This window comes from Pomacea canaliculata, linkage group LG6, assembly GCF_003073045.1.
Source record: "Pomacea canaliculata isolate SZHN2017 linkage group LG6, ASM307304v1, whole genome shotgun sequence".
Lineage (NCBI taxonomy): Eukaryota > Metazoa > Mollusca > Gastropoda > Architaenioglossa > Ampullariidae > Pomacea > Pomacea canaliculata.
Genome location: NC_037595.1, coordinates 30,361,694 through 30,367,640, shown reverse-complemented (window position 1 = coordinate 30,367,640; position 5,947 = coordinate 30,361,694).

Below are 5,947 nucleotides of genomic sequence, written 5' to 3'. Positions count from 1 at the left end.
TCTCTCACTCCCAGGCACGGCACTCCTGCGCTCTCTTTATTTGTGTGTGTGTGTGAGTGTGTTCGTGTGTGTGTCTATGACAATTTACGCATGCTCGCTAGAGGTATGGTGGGGGATCAAGCACTCATCGTGGACATCAGGTGCGTGAGGACAAGTTGTTTCCTATTTTGCTCTACTGGGTATGAGCGGAGTGGCATGATTAGTAACTGCCGTAACAGTCATCTCTGGGTGTGCTGGACCACAAGCCATAAAAAGCTGTAAAGTGTCGATACACGAGTACTGTTTACTACTAAGTAACACAAGATGTTTACAGCTTAATTACGACCATTCTTGTTCCACACACTGTTTTTTCCTTCCTGTGACGATGACAAGATCATTCAACCCAGGGGAAACCCGTATAATGTCGGGAGTTTTCATCAACCTGGAAAACTGCAAGCATTTCTGCGCCAGTAGAAAGTAAAGATTGCCACCACTTCTTCAGAAGGTTTTCCAGGTCAGTGAGGTCAGGATGAAGTCATGGACCCCCTCGCCTTCCTGGCAAATCTGGATAAATAAAAAATGCCAAAGTCTGATAACACAGCGTTAGTAAACTTCTCACAGAAATACCGATTTGTTAGGAAAAAGAGGTGCTTTTATAACAAGGGGTAATGTAGTAAGATAAAATTGTTGGACATGTGCAATAAAACCAAGCTTTTTGTAAACAAGGAGAATTTCCTCCACCGAAGTCATTTGACTCTTAATGTCTCTAATAAATTGTTTTTAAAGTTAATCCACGAATACGACTATTTATAAAATTAAACTTCAGACAGAACAGCTTTATTTAAAAAGTTGTGCCCCTGTGAGAAAGGGCAAATACAAATGCTAGAAAGCATGAACCATTGTCATACAATGGCAGCCATTGGTATCTGAAGTGAAGAATGTCCTTGCCAAGGACGGCAATGAAGTCGTGTTCCAGGCACACATATACTTGCACTGGTTATCCTCAGGGCTGTAGGTATGAAGCGAGAGTAAATTGTTTATCATGGGGAATTCAAGAGATGGTGTCTTGTTTTTGTAGCTACTGCACGGATGTTAATACAAGTTCGCGATGAACTACTTTATGTTTCTTTTCCCCAGGGTATCTTTGCCATCGCTTTATAACTACGGCTCTTGGGGTAGAAACACATCTGCGGTGTCTGGACACTGCTTTATAACCGGAAACAAGATGCTTGTCCTTAAGTTTCCCATGTTGCCTCCGGGGAAAGGCTTACCCTCGCTGAGTTCACTGTGGACCTACAAAATGTGACATAACCCTGTTACTGAGTAGAAGCGACAGATGGCAGGAATTGTGAAAGGGTCAATGAAATACACAAACAAATTAAATTGAATCTTTATTTTGAGTCTGATGGCTTATCTTACAGCGTGAACACACACACTGCCCCTGGGTGATTGTGATGACAGAATCTTGTCCCCAAGTTGAACATCATCAAATGTTTATCATGCGACGATTGGTGTCAGAAATTGCAGACCCCATCACAGATGAATGTCAGTCACTTTCCGATGAATCCAGGATCGACGGCATTGGAACAACCCTGGTCTCGCGATGTTTTGACAGCTTTGTCTGAAAACCGTGATTCACAGAAAGATGAAACTTAAACGAAAAGTCAGAAAAATTTTTGAATCGTTGGTGGGGTATTGAATATTTTGTTTGATTTTTCAACTTACATTTCGTGTCATTTCTGTTGTGAGTAGTGAGTAGTCACACCCGATTTTGCGAAATTTAGTCCACTCGGTCGTCAACTCTTTTTGTTTTACTTTCGTTAATGGGAGTTGGCGAGGGCAGACAGCTTAGACAACCCTGATAATCAGTCCCCACCAGGGATGGTCCAGAAGCAAGAATCTATACAGTCAACGTCTTTCTCTATTAAATATGAGAACTTCTCATCAGTAGCCGGGCCTGTGAGTTCTTTGAACGAGCAGTGATTTAATTTTTTTAGTATCTTCAGGTCATGGATATAGTATACAGGATAAAGTTAACTATTATTTTAGATTGGGTTATTTTGTTGTAGTATCTTGATAAAGTCTATTTGAAGTCGCTTGCAAGATTCCTTTTGTATTTTCATAGTCTAACAAATTCCTGTAGCACTATGTTTATATCGTAAGTGATACAGACTGGTTATTTATCAAGAAAAGCTTTTCATTATGTCTGCATCGTGAAATTCCCAGATCATTAGTAGTTTGGCTCGTTTTCTGTGCTCGCCTACCCCTTCTTCACTGCGGGGTATAAATCTGTCAACAAGAGACCAACACAAACAGGTGCTTGAATCACCAAAGAAGATAATGAAAATCACATTAACTGTCTAAAAATGGACATCGTCAGCCAAACAACTAATCAACGCAGTTTTTTGTCTGACAGAAAAGTGAGCTGTTCGGTGTTCCAAGACTGACCCATACTTATCGTGCATTAAGACTCAGAAGGAAACAATCAGCAAATTTAATCAGTAAGCTCTGATGTTATTAAAAATTAAGATTTAATAACCAGAGATAGGGTGGGAGACGGTTGGCAAGTCTGGTGTTGCGACCTTCTCAGCCTCGTCTACCATTAGTACGACTATCTCTTACCACCGCCCAGAGAAAGTCAACAAGTTTGAATGGCTTTATAACGGGTGAGGTGTGTGGGAAAGTTGCATCGTGTGATAAGATTTAAGGTCCTGTCAGCCAGCAAGTGAGACTCTCAAGAGTTGCGGAGGGCTCTATAGCAACTTTGCCCCACTCCCTCTTTTAGTTTCTCTCATAGGTGCATGGACACGGTTCTCTAAATATCTAATGTATTGTAATCACTCGATCTACTTTCTAAGGCATAACATAACAATGAATAACATTAAGGAAATTGAAGACCAGTTAATTTTGCTTGACGAGCCCAGAGAATGATGACTAATATATGACCAGTATCTTGTGTGTAGAGGGGTGGTAAGATTGAAGGCTGCAATACAAGAAAAGGTTGGGTACCCGTGAAGTGGCTTTGCTCATGCACTCCATGTACCCTGATGATGACGTCACAAGGATATCGGCAAGTCGCGTACGATTCTCGTTCTGGTCTGGTGGCTTTTACACTCGTGTAAACATCGATTCTGTTTGGTTTTGGTACATAAAACATGCTTCTAGTGACGTTCATTCCACTTCGTGAGGCAAGAAAATGGTTCAGCGCTTATCATGAGTGTATTTCGCGGTAAAACAGAATTCTGCATGTGAAGCGAGCTGTCACTGTACCTTGAGTATCTCTCCGTTGCTGTCTCTGAATATCTCTTGGTGTGTTGGTCTGTCTGTCTGCATCGCGTGTTCTGTGTAATGATAACAATCATTGAGAGCAAAACCGATTTACTATGAAGAAAATACCGCGAAAAGGCCAGTTTTAACGATAAAACGGATGAGACCAACTAGAGTCAAATATAAAATTCAGCTCAATGTTGCTAGTTGGTTACCAGAACATACTGCAGCTATTATTTTGTTACACAAATGAGTGTTGAGTTTGCGAGTTTTTATTGATTAATTTACCGATTTTAACAGAAAAACAGACGTGAATTAAGATACATGTTTAGTTGTGACTTTTTTTCCAGTTGGGCAGTTGCCGTATATCAGATGTTGTCCCAGGTACTCGCACGTAGGTCACGTGACTGCTGCACGTGTTATAAAAGTGATGCACGCGTTGTAAAAGTTTCTATTTTTGCAATACATATCTGTTCCATCATTTCCATGAGTTCTGAGGATGGTTATATTCCAGTTTGTGTTAAATTCAAAATGTATAAAGTTTAAGTATCTTCGTCTCACACATCTACAAGAGCTATCATGGGTGCTCAAGGGACTAATAACATCACTGGAGATTTTGTTTGCAATATAATATACATGTTTGTGTGAAACACTTAGTAGCTAGTAGCATGATGTCAACTGAGTAGTTGTTTTTTAAATGTACTCTTCTACTCTGTCTTACAGTTAGTAATTATGCCGGGTTTTTTAAAAGTGAAAAATAAGGAAGAGGATAATGCGTGCCACACAAGTAAGAACATCACACTTTAGATTTCACAATGATAACTTTTTTTTTTCTTTTGGCTATCGTCCAAAGTGTCATCGGCATGAGACTGCTCACAGCATCCCAGAGACAATGAACGCTCAGCTTTTCCGGCTTTCAAACGGAGAGGGTTCATGGGCCTCCTGGTGAAATTCCAAATCCAGTATTATGGACTTTTTGATACAAATATCAGTGCTCATATGTTCAAGTATCCACCACATCAGTCCATGAAGCCTCCTTTCGGTTTCAAGACGACGCCTGCGGAAATAAGGTTTATAGTCTCAGGGGAGTTTCACAGACAGAGGTTCACTGCTTTTGTTGGCGCTTGAAGGGGAAGCAACACGTTTTCAGCTGTATTCGTCGGGTATGTAGCAGTTACCTCTCGCTTGGCATGAGTTAGTGAAAGAAATTAGACGATCAGATTCTGAATGGCACTGAAAAATATCTTAACCTACCGCAATTTGCTTACCAGACCAGTAGAGGTGTTGATGATGCCAAACCGTTTATCCTTCATACTCTGTATACACACCTTGAGATGCTATAGCCATTCAATATTGATGTTTGCTGTATCTTCCATCTAGAACACTCTTTGACATATTTTCCCTTGACCAGGCTGGTGTCATGGATTAGTCACTTTCTGGCTGATATACATCAGAGAGGTCTTGTCAATGGCATTTTCTGACACCATCACAGTGTGCACTGGCTGCTTTTTTATCCCTGCTTTTGTTTACCCTGTGTACCAGTAGTAAACATAACAACACTTTGTCAAATTCTCTGATGACACTGCACTGTTCTCTCTTCTTGGCAGGCCTGTAGACATCCATGGCACAACCTTGGATAAATTTGTTGCTTGGCACAGTGACAGTTTGTTAAAACTTAATGCCAATAAAACCAAAGAGGTTCTTTAATTTCCATTGGAACTTTTCGTCAAGTCCCATAAATGTCATCCATTATGAGGTGGACTTTGTGGACACATTTAATTATGTGGGCATCATCTTTGATGGTAGACTTTGCAAGGATACCAACACTCAGGCTACCACAAAGTTAAGGCCTATTCTCACGCTGCAATGTCGGGCACTTAGCGGGTGAGCAGCCCCTGCAAGGCCTCAGTCAGTTGTGCACACGGCACGCAGAGAGGCCTAGTAGCTAGGTTTCGAGATATAGCACACGTATAGAGATATCTATAGAGATATAGCACACGTATAGAGATATCTATAAAGATATAGCGTGTGTTTCTATTTTCTCGCTAGGCTGACCTACATTGAAGTTTTGTAGCCAATCGGAATGCTTGAACACAGTTGGCTCCCTTTCACCTCCACTTTGTAAACAATGGCCATGTGGTCGGAGGAGAACTGTGCGCTCATGACTTATCTTTGAGAGAATTGTCAGTGTCTGTTCGACATTGCACAGCCTGATTACACGAACAGATATAAGGCTAGAATACCTTCACGGAAATCGCTCGTGCTGTGGGCAATGGCATGACAGGTAACAATTTAAAAGTGGAAGATGACATTCGCAAAAAGCGTCTACACTCTCGTGAGTCTTCCGAAGATATTTCCTTTAGAATACATGACTATGCCGCTAAGCGACTCCTTCGCGTTACCCACTCCCTCACCCACATTTTTCTTTCATTCTTCTTCTTCTCTCTCTCCGCTACATTATGCAGTATCGCTATCGCAGCCGCAGTTGCTTCCAAAAGTGTCTCGTCGTCGATGTCGTCTGCCATATTGTTGACTTCCCATAATGCATTGCGTGGATGACGTCAGCTCGCAGGACACTTGTGTGACCTAGATATGTGAGAATGGGACGATGGTGCTAAGCTGCCTGGTATGGAAGTTTTTGTACAAGAACATTGCAGCGTGAAAATAGGAAAGTTCCGTGAACTTCTGTCGCGCCACAGAT